This window comes from Parasteatoda tepidariorum, chromosome 1 (assembly GCF_982258835.1).
Source record: "Parasteatoda tepidariorum strain Cologne lab strain chromosome 1, Ptep-v5.0, whole genome shotgun sequence".
Classification (NCBI taxonomy): domain Eukaryota; kingdom Metazoa; phylum Arthropoda; class Arachnida; order Araneae; family Theridiidae; genus Parasteatoda; species Parasteatoda tepidariorum.
The window spans coordinates 42539923-42559792 of NC_141755.1; the positions used below are offsets into that span (position 1 = coordinate 42539923).

Sequence of the window (19870 nt, forward strand, 5' to 3'; positions counted from 1 at the left end):
AGTGATAAACATTCCTTACAGGCACCTAAAATGAAGAACATTTTCTTTGTTTCCTAACATTTCGAAGGCTACGAACATTTTAAAACTGAATCTTCAATAAGTCTTCATTTAAATCTCAATTATAGAATACATTAATCGAAATGGAACTAACAAATAATTTTCGTATTTAAATTCAAATAGGTACTTCTTGCATATCTCAATTTTAAATATTTCAAAACAGTGTTGAATTGAGTGTGATACATACAATCTCTGGCACAAATTTCTGATATTACTATGGGCTCTTCCCACGTGACATAACAATTACGAGGGATCGTTGAGTACTATGGTTATGTCAAGAGCCGTGGTGGCTCAGAGCTTCGCTTTGCAATGAGGTGAATCGGGTTCGAATCCCAGCAATGGCTGGTCGATACGAATTCCGCACCCGATTCGCACCGACCACAGTGCTAAACGTAAAATATCCTCAGTGGTAGACGGATCGTGGATTAGAGTCCCTTTGCAGTCAGGCTAACCGTGGGTGGTTTTCAAGGTTTTTCTCACCATGTAACGAAAACGCGTGTTAGTTCCATCAAAACAAATCCTACATGAAGGCAAACCTCTCCCAATACTTTCTGAAGCACCTGTCTTTTGTATTGGGTTAAAAATTACAAGGCTACGGAGTTGCAAATCCAAAGATTGGACTGGCTGTTCAACGAAGTTATAAAATAAAGTTAAAATATTGTTCGACTTTGCTAAAACGAGAAAGAAAGGCACTGTTTTTATTTTTCAATAAAAGACCTAAAAAAATATTTGTGTAATTTGTGTACTTAAGAGGCATAACTTTAAATTTGATAGCCGTACAATAAATGTATCAAGATTTAATTTGAAATGATATTTTGTTATTCTGCAAATAGAGACATTATCATTTAAAGTAACATTCAAAAGGTTGAAATTTACTTGTTTTTAAATGAATAGAATTTCTTGAAAGATTGCAAAAATTGGTAAAACCATTAAAGTTACTTTTGTTACAAAAGAATATGAAAACATGTCTCTATATAGTATATGGTTTTAACTTTTAATCTTGAATAATTTAATAGAGGAATGTATATCGTTTTATTCTTTTATCATTTACACCCACTAGAAAGAATAAATTATTAATTGATAATTAAATAATTGATCTTTTAATAAAATAAAAAACCAGTACTTTTAACTCAGCATTATATTAAGTTACATCATTTTTAAACATAATATAACTTTTTAACAATTTAATGAATTAAAAAAAGAATTTCAAATGTATAACGGTTTATCCAATTGACTGTAAGTAATTACCGAACAAATTGGGATGAAATTCATTATTTTCCCTAGCATTGCATTAAGAAATATTTCAAATTCTAGTAAGATATTTCAAATTCTATTTCGAAAGAAGAAAATGCAAATAAAAATTCTTAGCAATCTAAATACACTGTAATACATATACACTACAAAATGGTATAATCTACACTATGGTACATATTATATGAAATGGGATAATCCAACACCCTATCCTACACCACGTGACCAAGTAGTTAACGTTGAGAAGAGTTCATTGGGTCCGCTTTTAATTACTTTGTTTACTTATTTTACTTTTTATTATTATCCAAGTCATTAATTTCACATCTACAAAAATATAAAGAAAAAAAAACGTTTTAGAGAAGTAAAACAGAAATCAATCACTCAACAATAATTTCCTTAATAACGTTTCAAATATTAATCCTCCCTAATGTAATTAATTAATCCTTCGTGAAAAAAAAAGTTTTTGAAGTAAATAAACTTTAAGAACATACGTCAAACAAGCCTAATTTTCATCCCAAAACAATTATGCTGAAATGAAAAATGGGCAATATTTGCATAAATTATTTTTCCGGATCAATTAATTTCAATATACCAGAGAGCTAAAGATTGAAAGAAAAAAAAAATATAAAATTATTTAAAAAAAAAAATTTAAAGTAGAACTACCGATTTTTGCCGAGCAATTAAAAAAACAACAACCTAAATGTTTCACGATAAATTTCCAGAAAAGCGGTTAAACAACTATTTACTTTACCTTGCTCGCGTTATTAACTCTAAAATAGAATTAACTCTAAAAAATGATTTTTTTTATAGAAAAATTATAATTAATTTTTTGCAATGTAGCTTATATTCAAAAATGCCAAATAAAAAAAAATCTAAATTTTGATTTTTCTTTCCCCCCGCTGCTTGAGTTTATTATTTTACTACATGGCAGAATTAGCTTTGTTTTTTTCTTCGATTCAATTTTCTTAAAAAAAGCTTAAAATCCATAATAACATTTTTAAAATACCAATTAAATAAAGGTTTGATTAGTTATTGAGTTAAAAAATTATTTTTACGCAAGTTGCGTTTTATATCTATGAATGTATGATGAAAAAAATTAATAATTTTACTTAAATGGCAGTAGTAAAGAATTTTTATGCAAATGTAACAAATTTTACAGAATGACATTTCCATCTTATCAATATTATGTCATCAACTTATTTTAAAAACAGTTCAGGTTATAATTATAAGCTGAGTTTAAAATATTAAGGAGAAAAAAAGTTTAGGGACAATAATTTATCATTTATAACACCTATCATATTCCTCCAAATTCTATTTATAAAATTGTAGTTGTAAACAAATCTTAATTATACAATTTTTAAAGCATGATTTATTTCAAAATAAGACCATTCTTTTCATAGAATCCGACAAGGTAATATAAAAATAACTTGATAGATGGTCACTTTTTTTACAATAGAAATACTGCAAACTGAATAGTCTTTTTATAGAAGTGTAAGATAACTAGCAAATTGAGTTTCAGATTATTTAAATTCTTTAAAAGGTTATAATTTTGTTTTGGATTTAAATTTCGATTTCTCTAAATCATTTATATAGTATTCAGCTAGCACTGACATATACAGAGATGCCAACTGCTCCGGACACGCCAAAATACTTAAAAAAAAACGGTAAATAACTACTAAGTAAATTTTTCAAATATTTGACTATTTTTGCTTGCTTTTTAAAAGATATAGCATGACATAAGTACTTTAAAGTGGCGAATTATATAAGCCTACGAATTATTTAGAAATAGTGGTGAATATAAATCTACTAAATTGAATTTATTAAACCAAGAATTACAATTAATAAACTACCACTTTAAAATATATATTTGCTGTCCGGAGCAAGTTGGCATCTCTGCATATATAATAAAAAAATTCTATCATAATTCTCATTCATAACATATTGAATTTATAAAAAAAGAGCCAAAACTTATACATCTGTAACAAAAAAAAAATTGTTTTATTAACGCGAAAATATTCTTTTTGTGATAATAATAGAAAATATTTTTTTAGTGATAATAACTATAGTGGTTCCCAAACTTTTTAGCTACTTGGATCAATTTTTTGAAAAAAAGAAGAAAAAAAAAGAAAGATAGAAGTTTTTTTATGCTTTGTGAAGTTTTAAATTAATGATATGTTTGAAAAAACCCATTAGATTGATATCAATGACTTAAAAAAAATAGTGGATTTCAATCAAGCATATTTAAAACTAACGAGCCTTGATCTGAACAGTAATATATTTTTTATTTCTCAATAGACGTACAGTGCGGGGAAAAATAAATAAATAAATAAAATAAAATAAAAAACAGACCACCATGATTTCGCTCTAATAATCGGATGTTCCAGTTCTAGAACTCAATAGTTCGAGGGGGTGACCTCAAATGTGTAAAATAATTAGTGCAGATGATGATTTAAGTAACAAAATCAAACACAAAAACGTACTTTCTCTGAATAAACATACCTTTTTTTTCCCCCAACGGATTCGGATTTTTGACCCCCCAAAATAAAGCGAATCTGGAAAATATGGTCCCCAAAGTTTCGTCAGCAGAGCGATCCAAAGTTTGGACCCCTTAACGTTAATTTTACTTTTTGCGTATTTCTGCATATTTCGAGAACTTTTTAAGTTGAATTGAAAACATTTTGCACACAAGTACAAAACTTGTTGGTCAAAAGAAAATTTCATACACAAAAATAAATTTTAGTAATTATTTATTATTTTTTTATACAATAATAGATCAATTTTTTTTAAAAAAAATTGTAATGTGCGTAATTTTTACATCATTTTAAAGTATGTAATTTTGCATGACAAAATACAAAATTAAAGCGAAGTTGGATGAATAGTTGAGAAATCGAATGTTAAAGAAATCGAATATTGAAAATTCGATTTCTCAGGAAATATTTAACCGGCTTCGCTCAAATTTTGTACTTGGCTATGTAAAATTACATACTTTAAAATGATGTAAAAAATTGTATACCTTACAACGAGATTTTTTGGACTATAATTAAATAAAATAATAATAAATAATTACTAAAATTAATTTTTTTTTATATAGAATCATCTTTGGATAAACGAATTTTATAATTGTGAGCCAAAATTTTTCAATTCGCTTCGAAGTTCTCGAGATAAGGCGAAATACGCAAAAAGTAAAATTATCATACAGGGGTTCAAACTTAGGATCGCTCTCCTGACTAAACTATGGGGACCATATTTTCCATTGCGGCTATCCCCTAAATTTTGGGAAACAAAAATTCGAATCCGTTGGAAAAAAAAAAAAGGTATGTTTATTCAGCGAAAGTATGTTTTTGTGTTTCATTTCGTGATTTAAAAAATCGTCCGCACTAATTAATTAGCATATTAGAGGTCACCCTTTCAAACCATTGAGATTCTAAAACGTGATCTCTAGATCAAAAGTAATTCAGAGTAGCAAAGTAGTTCGTTTTTTTTCTTTTCCCTTTACCAAAATAAACTTGATAAAATTAGAAGGGGAAAAAAAAAAAAAAAAAAAAAAACACTTTTTCTTTCTGCCGAATCTTTCCTCTCTCTAAATTTGTATGAAGTAATCATGAAGAAAATGGGTATTAATTCGATGACGATTTTTCCTGGAAATGAAAGAAAATATTATTCCCGAGAAATGCTTTTTATTAATCACAAATAATAAAATAACAAATCTAAATAACAAATTAAAAAAAAATTAAATGGACAAAGATAGAATGCAAATCATCTTGGTGACGTGAGAAATAGAAGAAACAAATAACGCGGATTAATTCTATCACTTATTCATTTAATTCTTTAATTAGTTCAATTTTAACTTTACGGCATAATATCAGACGAAACGATTTTATTAAACAATTACGATGAATTAGTGCGATGATAAGTCAATCTAACAAAAAGCTTCAAGCGGTTTTCAGTTTGAAGAATAGAAACCAAGGTCATCAAAAAAATTGGAAAATTTTATCCTTTTATCAATCTATCTAATAATAATAAGTGAACAAAATTATTAATTTGATTGTTTAATTAATTTAATAATGTCTAAAGGCATAATATCAGCTGACACGCTTTTATTAAAAATTACAACAAATTAGTGCGAGAATTTTTCAATGTAGAAAAAAGCTTCAAGCATTTTTTCACTGTGCAGAATAAGAGGCGGAGTCAAGATGTCATCAACGTTTTCAAAAATAAAATCATTATTCATTAAACACTAATAATTCTATCATTTAATCCTTTAACTTAGGTCATCAACGATTTCAAAAACAAAATCATTATTCATTGAACACAAACAATTCTAGTATTTAATTCTCTAACCTACTTGTCAAACAATTATACATTTGATTCTAAAATTCGTTTAATTTAAAATCAATGGCATAATATAGGCTCCGCAGTGGCCTAAAATAAAAATCAGAACAACATATTACGAAAAAATTAGGACAAAATCAGTGGCGCAACGCAATACACACTGAAGAAAAGGAAATGAAGAGCTAAAAAAAATATTGTAATTCATCGCTCAGAAAATTCCGTTTTGTGAAGCATATTTATTTAATTGCCCACAATCTTACGGCATATTTCTTTAAAAACATGTAGACAACAATTAACGTTTTTAAATAATAAAAAAATATGAGCAAGTTGATCAGAAATAAATTTAAAAACGGTGCACTGCTACACGGTGCAATGTTTTGCACCTGCCTACACGCAGTGGAAAATTTCGGAACCCGAATTTTCTTGACTACGGAAACAGATTCCTTTAGGTAAAAATTAATCGAAATGAGTTTAAAAGAAAATTGATAATCATAGATATTTTCATACTACAATAAATTACTTGAAAACTAAATTGTATACAATCTACTTTCTAAAGAATAAATGTATGCGAAAATAAACAAATGACAAGAAAATGTAATACGTCGTCGTAGTATGGCAGCAAAGATCACCAAAATAAAAAAAAATAAAGAAAATAAAACGATTGTTTGCAGTAAAAGGACATTTAAGAGTACTTTCGATTTTGCAATAAAGAAAATTTATTGCTCTAATATGTTAATAAGTTTATTTTTAACACCACTTTTCAGTTAGCAGTCGGACATTGTATATATAAAAAAAAAAAAAATAATCGGCGGCAAAAATGCTGTTTCTTGTTCATAAAATGTCCTGTAACAAGACTAACAACTTGAGCAATAGAATTTTGTGATTTTTACTAGCAGTATTAATTGAATTGAAAAATGCTACATCGAAAATCCCTATCTTTCGTTTCTTAAAATGTATTAACTCTCATTGATAGATATTGGTATGTGCTGAGAACGCACACAAAAATCAGAAACATCAGGGGGGGGGGACTAAAAATCAGGACAAAATATTTTGTACCAGGAAAATCAGGACAACTACGGATCCTGTCTAATATCAGCTAACACATTATATTGAAAATTAAAACGAATCATTATGAAAATTTTTTAATGATTTTAAAAAGCTTCGAACAGGCTTTCAGAGTAAAGAATAGAGATCGCGAGGTTATCAAGATTCTAAAACTGAGATCATTATTCATCGAACGCTTGAATCATTTAATCAAGCTGGCAATTATTCCTTTAATTCCTTAATTAGTCTTATCTAACCTAATGGCATAATATCAGCCTCCAAGTTTTTTTTTAAAAAAAAAACTATGATGAATAAGTATGAGAAATTTTCAATGAAATAAAAAGCTTCCAGCATACTTTTTTCAGTGTGAAAAATAGCGGTCGAGAGGTCGACTAAGACAAAACCAGAATCGTAACTTGCAATGGGAACTCAGCAATTCCATCTGTCTCCAAGATTTGAAATTTACGACCCAAGGAGATAAATCTTATCACCCAGTCGCCACACGAATAATTTTTCGAGGATGGTTGCGAATTTTCTTATCTGTGAATGCGGTTATCATAAAGAAGAAAACATGGAAACAAAAGGAACACTGATGGATGAGAAAAAATTAAGAAATGTTTTTTTTTAAGCTTATTATTTCAGGATGCTCAAGTTAACTTCTGTCGTTTAGAAATTCAAGGCACGACGGCAGGCAAGTGTCGAGAACTATCCATCACAGGGACTGGCTGTCCTAGCTTGAGATGGCGCATCAACTAAACAGTTTGGACAGCGGCGGACAGTAAATTATGAGAAAGATGCTTCAAGAACTGATAAAAATCACACTCTCTTCTTGAGTGAAAGATATTGCATATTAGAAACAAGGAGTGGCATAGATGTGTTAAGCTGATTTGAGGTAGCAATGTGGAAGTTGATCATCAGAGAATCTTGGTTACGGATAGTTAACAGTCTGTCCTCAAATAAATTTTATTTTATAACCGTCGTTGAACAGCCGACCCAATTTCAGGTTTACGACTACTAATGTACAACTCCGTAGCCTTGTGATTTTGAACCCAATCAAGAAAACAAGAGAGCTCTTGGATCAAGTATTGGGAGAAATTTGTCTTCGTGGAGGACTTTTTGATGGAACTAACCAGCATTTGCGTTACATGGTGAGGAAAACCACGAAAACCTCCCACGGTTATCCTGACGGCAAGGGGGACTCTAAACCATGATCCGTCTACCAATGAGGATATACTGGCAATGATGACGAAGACGTGAAAATGGTCGTGGCCTCTTGGTTAATGGAGCAGGCGACAAGTTACAATAAAGAGGGCATACTAAGTTTAGTTATAAGATATGTTAAATGTTTTAGTAAACTTGGCAATTTTTATGGGATAAAAAGAAAAATCAAAAAATAAATTTGAGAATTTTCTTCCGTTTGGTTTATATTTTCAAACGGCCCTTACTTAAAAAACAGCCATCGCACTTTGAATTTTTCACGTGCAGTTGTGGAAAAATTATTTAAAATGAAAAATACTTAACTAAAAATAACTTAAATTTCATTACCACTAGAAAATATCTTTTTACAAAGCGGAGAAAATTATTATTTCGATATAGATACATACAATTAAATTTCTTCATTCTCAATAAACTATATTAACCAGACAGAATTTTTTTAAAGAAAAATCTTACGACTAAACGTGCAAAAATTTAAAAAAAGAAATGTATGAAGAAAAAAAAAAGAATCTGACGACATTGAAATAATGTATAACCATTTCAAATAACCCTAAATTATGTACAGCTATTAGACATTTTGGATAAATAAAAATGTTGGAAAGGCACTCAAAAAAGTACGGAGAAAAAAACCAAAGTAAAACTATGTGTTCAACATTTAATTCTGTTACATAAAATCACCGATTACCGCACTCAATCAATAATGATAGCGATGAAAGGAAAAAGTGTAACTGGAAATCGCGGATAAAAGGGGAAAAAAAGATCACCACTATAAGTATATATAAAAAAAGTATTCAAACTGTCAACGTTGGAAAACAGTTTTACACCCTGAAAATGCTCGATATCAACGAAGTACCACTTCTCTTTTTTTAAAAAAAGGAAAAACATTATGGAAAGGAAGTATCTGAACAAATGTTGGGGGAGATGCAAACAGCGGGAGCAAATAATTAAGTTTGGACAGCGATTAGGACCCAGAGTGGATGGGTTCAAAGAGAGCATGACTCCGGGATGCTAATCCGATTTGTGAGACGAGACGGATAAATGCGGTACAAATTATATTATACTTACATTTAGACGATTCTGTTTGCATCTCTAGTTTTATTTTGGAGGAGGGGGATTGAAACTGAGTCATATAAGAGTGCTTCTGATGCGATAATGGATTACATTGGATGCTTTCGATATCTCATTCACAGTAACGAGTCCAGAAAATTTGTCAATAAAATATCGAATCGAGAGAAGATAGACCTTTTTTTTTATCACATAATTAAAGCCAGTTTCCATATTTTATTGTTATAGTTTTCTTAAAAAATATTTCGTTAATGATAAATTAAATGTAAATGTACTAAAAATGAGTAAAAACAGCGGTAAAAACATAAATAAACAAACATGGCTATTTCGGTGACAATGGTCAAGGTACAGATGATTGTACTTGTTTAGAGTACCAAAGTGTCTTATTTATTTCAGCTTCATAAGCCATTGCCTCATTTTTCTTTTACTACATTAGTTTTCAAGGTGTGACCTAGGACATTTTGATTATAAGTGTAGCTTAATCAGTCTTCGTAAAAGTAACTATTATTTCTGTCCAACGAACATAGGCATTAGTGATAAACGCACGTGTTTATCATTTTTACTTTTGGCAGTGTCATGCAATTTATTTATTCTTTTGTTATTTAAGTCATTTAAACATTGCAGATTCAAATTCAGTTACGCTTTGTAATAGTGTAAAAAAAAAATTTCTTAATTTCAAATTTTTTTTTTTTTTCTTCTCAGAATAGGGCCACTAATATATGACGCAAATATGTTTTTAGCATTTCTGGACATTTTTATTAGTAAAAATAAGCAAATTGCAAACTGCTTACGCAAGGAATGTGGTAACACCCTTGATTTTTTTTCTTACTCCCTAAGTTTTGCCTTAACAGTGACTGTAATAATCAAATTTTAGGATTAAAATCAAATATAAGATGCAGCTTTGCAAAAAAACAAAATATACGTTTTAAAAAAAGATGTAGCTTTGCAAAAAAAGAAAAAAAAATATTTGCGTTTTAATTCATTTGACAATAGAATATATTAAGGAATCTTATGCGATTTTCTTCGGCAGTCAAAACTTTTGATCCCCAAAACTCTTTTGGAAAAAAATTTTTTCCAAATTTTTCTTTCCATAAATTTAATTTTCATTTTCATTTAATTTTAAAAAGCATTAAACTAAATCTTCATTTCAAACTTAAAATATTTAAAAATGCAAATTTGTTTTAAATTTCCATTTTATTGCATTAAAAAATTTCAGAGTTTCAAAATTTGATGACATAAATTAATGAAAAAAACATGATGCTACACTGCATCATTTTAGAGACACGAAAGCTTTGTGGGAGTAATCCTTAAGAGAGAGACCAAATAATTAAAACAAAAAGAGATAAACCAAAATAATAAAAAAAATTCAAACTGAGAGAGAGGGAAAAAATGTCACATTCCTATTTAAGTCCAGCATCTTTGAAGATCAACCGTCACTCACGTTTCCAGGTCATGATAGCAATCAGATTAATGTTGGATATCCCTGGAGTATCTTTGTCACTGAGCGCCCTTGCAAAAGGTACAAAGAGCAGCCGCCAAGTTGACCCTGACAATACATCTAAAGAAAAGCTTATTTTTACATACTTTTTCTATCGATGAAGATCAGAATGGTTCAAGGAACAAATACCCGGCATTTTTCGTAATACAAACTCGTCAAGAGGAGGGGAATGAAGAGATTAGAAAAAAGCAAGAAGAGAAAAATATAAGGCACAATAAGTTGAAAGAAAAAGTAAATATAAAGAAAAGGTAAAAGAAGAAAAAACTTCTCTTAAGCCTGAGGCTATTTGTCTCGTTTTTCAATAACCTTTCGAGAAGGCAGGTATTCTGGCTTTCCAGTTTTTCCGCATGACTAAAAGTTCTTTTTTTCTTTTTCTTCGGAGATAAGAAAATGAAATGTGAGCACTTTCAAAGAGGAATCCTAAAAAGATACTGGCTTCAACGTAAACGAGGCATTGCAAAAACAAACCTGAAGTTAAAGTCATCCTTTATCATCCCTCCTGGAACACTTTCAATAACTCTAAAAACATACATTCTTTTTTGAACGTACATCAACCAAGTAAAATCATTATATTTCTGTTTAGTTAAACTATCTTAAACCAATGCATCATTCTTTTTTTTAACTAGTAGGCCGCGATGAGTAATCAGAGGTTTGGCTCAATCAAAATCCATCACGCTTCCGTACGTAGGTTCTGCGCAAGATCTGCAGAAAACCGAGATCGTTTTGTGGTAACAACGCAGAACTTAAGTAAGCTACATGTCAGAGTACGTAATCTTTCCTACTTCCACAAAGAGGACATTTACATTTTTTAAAAAGTGTTTAGTTTGGAAAATTTAAACTATTTTAAGGAACTACATGGAACACGATAAAATTTTACTCTGATAATGTATAAATGTAATAGCAATTGTCATTTTAAAGGCATTAAAAAGACAGACCCTTAGATTTGTTCTGTTTAACCCTCTCCTTATATGGTCTGTATAAGTTTGCCAACTGATTACCCAACGTTGTCATTATAGCAAGGCTATCCTGTAATTTCATTATCTTCTTATACAGTAAAATAAAAGAAATCTTCAATAAAAATAAAGCGGGCAATAGGATGTTGCTGAAAATATTTTTCACCTGAATTGCTTAGGAATGCTAATTTTTAAAAAAACTTAATTTCAGACTCAATACCATGTTGGGTAGGTAGAAGTTAAATATCTCTTTAAAAGTTTTACATAAACAAAAGACTAGTGTGTCAGAGACCACATTATTGAACTTTACTGGCATAACATATCATCGAGATACATATAATCTAAGGATAACAGTAAATTTTAAACTAAAATTTATTGAACAAAAAATAATTTCCGATTCAGCAAGAAAATACTAGAATTTCAGAGAAAAAATAAATAAATGAGTAAAGAAAATTATTATAATTATTTTAATGAATTGTATCAGCTTCCAAAAGCTACGATTAAAGTAACATGCAAAACTTAATTTTTGAAAAGCATTATTCACTTGATCTTAATATGTATGTAAATTATTTTCTAAGAACGTTATCTTGGTACGTAGGAAACAATGCGATGAGATCTTCATAAAATACAAGGAAAAAAAAATAATAATGAGTGAAATAAATAACCTCTTTATCTTTAGTAGGTATTATAATAATTTTTTCGCGAATAATTTTTAAAATAAAATTCTATAGATATAGAGGCTAATATAGGGAATGAAATACAAGCAATCCTTGTCTGATTAACACTAATTTATATTGTTTATTAAGCGGTTTCAGCGAAGTTAAGCTGAAAATTGTGTGCATAAAATATTTTATCTCATCATTAACAATTGCACAAAAAAAAAAAAAAAAAAAAAAAAAAAAAGAGAGAGAGAGAACCGTAACTGGCTAAATTAGTGATGAACAACAAATGGGTACATGGAGCAATAGTGGCCAACAAAGCCTTTTGACATTGCCCCTGGACTGTCTTAAATATTAATAAAAATATCGAAAGAAAGAAAAAGTAACAGAAAAATTCTTTAGTTTCAGTCGACCTCTATAACAGTTAAGTTATTGAACTAGCTCAACTTTCTTCCAAAGTATCAGATGGTAACCAGTTTCAATCATAACCATAACATACTTCTTATATATTGCATTACTAACAAGTCCTGTTTTCTGAATTAAATATTAATAAATTTTAACTTCTGGGGTACATGGAATTTAATTTTCTGCTTCCATTTACCTTCTATATATCTAATAACTCATTATTATAATTTGAGGAGTCATTTTGTAACTAATAAACAAAAGATGAATAAATAAAAACATTTTAGTTTAGTTTCATCATCTGCGTGCATGTTTCATTATCTGTTTAAGTCTTTTGGATAAACAAACTCTTCTTGCGTTCCACGACGACGAGACTCAAAAAGAACTTCTAAAATAAGTATGAATCCGGAGTTAAAAAGAATCACCATCGCCTTTTTCTAAATGCCACGCTTAATTAGTTGTGGCAGAATTCAGAACAAAAATAGAAGGAGAGTTGCACACACCTGTCTTCCGAAAAATCTACCGGCATTTATAAAAACCAAAAACTCGGGCAGTTACTTATTTAACTTATGGTAATAGCAGCTGGCGTCTTGCGTGTTATTTCCGGCGGCTGACTTCCAATAGTAAAAAGAACGTTTTCTTTTTAAAGGTAAGAAGACACCCCCCTCCTTGTCCAGAAGCGGCATATAAAGCAGAAAGGTTTAATAAGGGGTGATTTTCCGTAAAAGCTCTCTCGGAAATTTGAAACTGGGTGGGTTCATTCAAAGGCATTTCTGATATGGCACGGTCACAGTTTAACACTTACCAGATTTTGACACAAGGTCCGCCACAGTCATCGTCAAACGCATACCGGCGGAACTCAAAGAAAAAGGGTAAAGAGAATCGTGCAAATAGAGCGTGAAATAACTTGAAATACAAAAATAAAGCAGAACATTTTCTCGGAGAGAGAAATTTTTCTCATAAATAAAAATCCTTTTCCCATCTGAAGAAAGACGCTATATTAAATTTTTAATTTATCATTCATTCCTTTTTAAAAAGAAATCCCTCAAAATTAAGACTAATTCAATAGTTAAGCAAGTAAATAAAATTTTATTAAAAAAAAAAAAATAAATAACTTTGCTTTAATAAAAAGTCATAACATACAGTACATATAAGTCGCGAAAAATTTATTCACAAACTGAAGATTTACAAATCTTACAGATTTGTGTTTTTTATATGGTTTACAAGAAATCAAGAATGTCATAAGGCATCTTTTCGCCAAAATATAAAATATACATAAAATTAAGAGTGTTAAAATTGAGAAGTGCACGTATGAAAAATAAATTTGTTTATGACTAATGACTGTTACAGCAGTAAAAAAATTTTTTAAAAAATATATGATTGTAAATTTATCGAACAGAAACTTTTACGAACTTATAAAACTTGAGTATACATAGAAAGGGAATAAAATAATTACTTATTTAAAAAGAGAAGAAAAAAAGGGGGTTGAACGTAAGATGAGCGGAATATTACTTTTTGGATAACACAACATAAGATACAATGCTAATTTTCCATCATTAAAATTTTAAAGAAGAGAATAAAGTATTCTGTCATAAATTTGAAAAAGAAATTATGCAATATTCGACGAGTCTGTTTGCATTTCTGAATACTATAAAAATTTCGTCTGATTATCACAACGAACCACTCTATAGAATATCAGAGAGGATTATTAGGATAGAAAGAAATCAGAGAGGATTATTAGGATAGAAAGAACTTCACAAATGAATGGAAAGTAAAATATCGATAGATGGCCGGAAGATACTCTATGCAAATTAGCACAAAGAACGGTAGACTCATCAGAAAGGATTATAGACACGTGTGCTCGCAAGAGATTAATGTCAACATTTCAATAAATTTCAAAATATTAAAAAGAGCCTCCAGCCTTATACAAATTAACTTGCCTAATTCCTTCACTGAAGTTTACTTATTCCTCCCCCGTGCTCTACCCTAAATAAGGATATTGTAGTAACGGTATTTTAGTTGAACATGGTTTTTCCCATTATAATACTTTCTGCATAGCATTGACATGCTTTAAATAACCTGTTAAACACTTATATAAAAAAAAGATGAATATTGATATTTTGAGAACGTAATTTGTTACAAATTTATAAGTAATCTTAATTTGTTACAAATAATCGTAATTTTTTAAAATCTGAGTACAAATTTATAAGTCTTTTAGTTTGTACTAGTAATAAAGACTCCAAGTGATTTTAATATATGAACCCAGGTATAGAGAATAAGTAGTGGAGTCCGTGGAGTCGGTAGTTGAAATGTTCGATTTATTCTTAATTATAATTCAAAATCGCAAGAAAGTATGAATATTAAGTAACCCTTACGATTTCAAATAATATTTTTTTATTTTATTTTTAAGCAATAGACACTTAATTTAAAATTACATTTCGTATTCTTACATAAAAGTTTTTTTTTCCCTAATGCCCGCCTGTGTTATCCGTCAATTCAGGCATCTACAGGACAATTTTGTTGACCTCTCTTACAGGGGCACCATATTAGGTGGGCCAACGTCACTCCCACATTAAGGACAGATAGTACAGAGGAGGAAAGAACATTCATGCCTTGCCCGGGATTCGAACCCAGAACATTTCTGATGCAAGGAAAGTTCCCTGCCCCCTACACAGGCCGGTCGGCCCTCTAACATAAAAGTTGAAGAAATAAATATTCAAAAATATATTTGTAGAAAGTATAGAAATACTGCAAAACTATCATAAGAAAACAAATACATACCAATATCTAACACGTACACTCGCACATGTATAACGTTTCATGACAAGAAGCATGTCGAACATATATGAACCAGGAACGTATTACATATGTTACATTAATCACTTAGCATATTTTTTGTTAATTTACTCATTCACTTAGCTAAATAAATTTAATTTTGAAATTTATAAATCGAAAGATAACTTTCTAATAATCCCATTATTAATGCTGCTTTTTCAATTAAATCAAATATTCTATAAAGTTCTATGTCTTTTTTCTATAGTTTGGTTAAACATAGGATCAAAAATGTTCAAATGACATTTATTAACTTTGTGATAGGCAATAATTTTAATGATTGTTATAATAAGCATTCGCGTGATATTTTTTCTAACATAATTTTAAATATTTTTCGAAGAATTTCATAAAACTAAATCCCTCCTTCTTTTAATCTACAAGACCTAACTTTCAACTAGTTGAAATCGAGCAAAATTTCCAGACTCTTTCAGAATTTTTACGATTCCGATTCCATAGCCATGGTTATAAAGCTTACACTTTAAAACTATTTAATTTTATATAACCATGTTATTCTGATTCTAGTGCAAGTGATGGTAAAAAATGTGTAGCGGGAAAAAAAAATCTTTTTTTCCAAATTGAGTAAGAAAAAAAAATCAGAACAAACTTGAAAAAAAAAGGACGAATAGCGTAAATTATATTACAATAGAACAGAATAGGTATCTCCTGATAAAGATTGGAAAAGAAAAAAAAATCTACGGGTTTGTCATGCATATTTTTGCGCTATGGATTTCCAACCAGTAGCCAACAGGCAATGCAGCTATGTGATATGAAGTTTAATCAGTGGCATGCAAAGACTTATAGAAAAATTTTAAAAAATCCTGTTTAGGAAATTTGGCAAAATCATTATAAAAAAAAAATCATTTAATATGTCACAAACCATCTAAATATAAATTATACTATCTATATATACCGAAGTGAAGTCGAACCTTTCAACTGCAGACTCTACAGCTTTGATTGTTTGTAAATATGGAGAGAAAAAAGAGAAAGAAGTTTTAGTTATATTATATATATAAACAAAATGTAAACAAAAAATGAAATTACGTATTTATTAATTTCGATAACTCTTCATTTTTAAAATACGCTAATGAAAAAAATAATAATTTCGTTAAAAATCCAAAGTGTCTTTCACGAGTGAAAAAAAATAAATAAATAATAGTGAATCATAAGAAAGTCAAATATACAGGATCATTAGAGGATACAAAATTACAGGATCATTAGTCACTATTTAACTCATTACATTCCTCTACTGTAATTAGTCAGATTTCAAAAGCGTTCTTTGTTTTTTTCCTCGCTAAAATATTAATTTGCGATTCCCCAGACGTATACTTTTTTGTACACAGATTGAGGCATATACAGATTGTGAAAATACACATTAAGGGCGATCTTTACGAAATACCCAGTATTATAAATATAAAAACAACAAATAGTTATTACAGGCTAGGGGTGCAGTGAGACAATTCTAAGTTTCATAAAGCTTTCGCAACTTGGAAATATTTGGGAAACTCTGCCTTAATTCAAGAAAAATTCATATATTAAACCTAAAATAAATGAAAATTTTAAGTTTAATTAGGTTTAATTTTAAGTTAATATTAATTTTAAGCTTTGTATCAATATGATAGTAAACACCGTTTATCAAAATAAATTTCATTCAAGAAAAATTCATATATTAAACCTAAAATAAATGAAAATTTTAAGTTTAATTAGGTTTAATTTTAAGTTAATATTAATTTTAAGCTTTGTATCAATATGATAGTAAACACCGTTTATCAAAATAAATTTCATGCCAAGAAAATGACTCTCAAAGAGAATTGATACGGATTAAAATGATAAAATACATATAAATATTATTTTAATCCTCTCCCCTTTATTAATATAATGCTCATATATATTTACAGTTCTCACGTTTTACTATTAATACAATTTAACCGAATAGAAGGGCTGCTAATCAGCTCTAAATTTTAAACAAACGACAATAAAATATCTTACATTACAAGAATATGTAATTTCAAATATGCATTGTATGTTACTATTAGTTACCATTAAAACCGTCAGGTAAAATTTCCTTCGAACAGTTTTAGAAAAAAAAAACTGCAGTAAAATTTAAAAACACTAAACACATATACGAAATTTTCCACACTTTAGAGCATTAGTTTAGTAAAATTAAAATTTTTAGTTTTAACCCAAATTTTGCTGTAAAGGCCATTACTATATTTCCTATTCTAAAACCCAAATGTATATCGCAGTTTATCTCCGTCATTCAATCTATTAATTTATTATTTTTTTTAATAAAGTATCTCTACGAATTTCAAGTCTCCAAACTGTCGCACAAAATAAGTCTTATCTTCACCTGTCTGGCCGTTGCGATGGATTGAAGCTAGGACAGATCGTATCGAAGTTGGGCCAAGACTCATCGCCTACTCCTGTCATGAATAACAAGTCCTCCTCAACGCCCAGGTCACAAGCAGAATATTCAATTTTACGTCCTTTGTTTGTCAAAACAGTCTTATCATTCTCTTATGGGTAATGTAAAAAACAATTGCTCTTAGAAATGGAATTTATCCCTATCCATAAGATATAATAAAAGTAAATAAGCAGGGGGAAAAATGCAATCACATCGCAATTTTTTATGACAATGTCTCGTTAGTTAAACTATGTAACTTTTAATTTTTAGTGCTTTTACATGTCGCACGGCACGCATTAACGATTCTCAAGTAGCTGAAATATTTTCAACTAAATTGTAATGCTAAAATAGACCCCCAATTTACTCGTTTTGTCGAGAAATGCTTAACTCTGAAATAGAGAATATAACGAAAAATCGAATTAAACAATAGGACATTAAATAATCAGTAGTAGAAAAATTCTGTGCAAGATACTATATTGTGGAATCGAGTTATTAAAAAGAAGACGAACGAAAAACGTATGATTTGTGCGTTCCATTTAGAAAAAAGTGTGAATGCTAGGGATATGTCTGAGGAAAAAAGTACTCAAAAAGAAAAATATTTATCCTTTTTAGATGATTTAAAAAAGAAAAGTATGATAAGTGATATTTTTAGTGTATTTATTATGCGATATAATTTATTTTTGCTTTCATAAGACGGTTTTGATTGAAATATACTAATTGTGAATTTTCTTTCCAGCATTAACTATTCATAATTATTAAATTTTCTTTTAAATTAATGCAATCTATTGCATTTTTCCATAGAAATTGTGTTTGATAATCATTTAATTAATAATTTTGAATTTTTATTAAAACAAAAGTATCTGATTTATAAATTTTGATATATTTTTTTTTAACGCAAATATTTATTTCATCCAAGTGACACACAAATCAAAGCGCTCCGATATAAAAATTAGGGAAAATTTTGCAAAATAAATCAGTAAAATGTTTCGTTTTAGGGCATAAGGGAAATCTGAGTAATAACAATTAGTCAATTAAATAGGTCATGGGAAAAGTTTGTTTTTCACAAGTTAATAAAGGGAAAACTATAAAATGTTAATTAACGCATTGCACAACTTGAAGCCAAAAATATATTAAAAGACAGGATGTGAATATTAAAGTGTGAGAAAGCGTTTAGTTATGAATAATAAATTAAGAAGAAATAACATAAAAAGATTTTATATATATATATATATATATATATATATATATATATATATATATATATATATATATATATATATATATATATATATATATATATATATATATATATATATATATATATAGCTGTTTCAGACAGTGCGCAGCACTATCAGAAACAGCAACGTATGCATGATGGTTATAGGTGTACTGTTATATTCACAACAGTGTTGCTGTAATATTTACAGTACTTCGTGAAATTTACATCAGTCTGCTATAATATTTGAAACAGTCTACTTTGGTGTAAATTTTACAGCGCTTACTGGCAGTTGCGGTGCGAGTAATTTTAGTTCTAAAATACAAACGATTTTTTGCAGAGTATTTTTTTTAAAAATTCATCTAATTAAACTTAGCTTTTTTTTTTTTTTTACTTATTTTTAATTATTAGATAAAAAAATTATAAATTTTTAACTTTCTTTTATTTACATATTTTAGGATATTGCCATAAAATATTTCTTCTTTAAACAAAATTCATTCAATTTAAATAATAAGATAGTTAAGCGACATAAAACTGTCTCTCTTGAATCGAACATCTTTTTCATTGTAATTCAAAACTCCAACTAACGAGAATGAATGCAATAAGAATGACATATAAATAACCGCTTTGCTTTCTAAAAGTATACAAGCAAGCAAAGAAGAAAAAAAAAAGAACAAAAAAAAAAATTATCTCAAAATATTTCCCAAGAAATAAAATTATACCAAATGTTGTCTATATATATTATATATATTGAACGCTTGGTTTAAAGAAGATATTATTATATATATTACAGGTATTACATATCACTGGTAGAAAATCCGCTTGCATTGATTTTTATTTTTTATTTTTTTAAATCATACTACAACTTCTTTTTAAATGTAATCATTTGTTTTCGATGGCGAAAAATTCGTTTGCAAGTGCCGGCAGTTTTTTTTTTATAACCGT

General features: G+C 28.9%; 1 protein-coding gene across 5 annotated transcripts in view; it reads right to left on the minus strand.

Annotated features, from left to right (window-relative positions):
- rg (A kinase anchor protein rugose) overlaps positions 1-19870 on the minus strand; it is a 244306-nt gene that overhangs the window by 20752 nt on the left and 203684 nt on the right. The window lies entirely within an intron of this gene.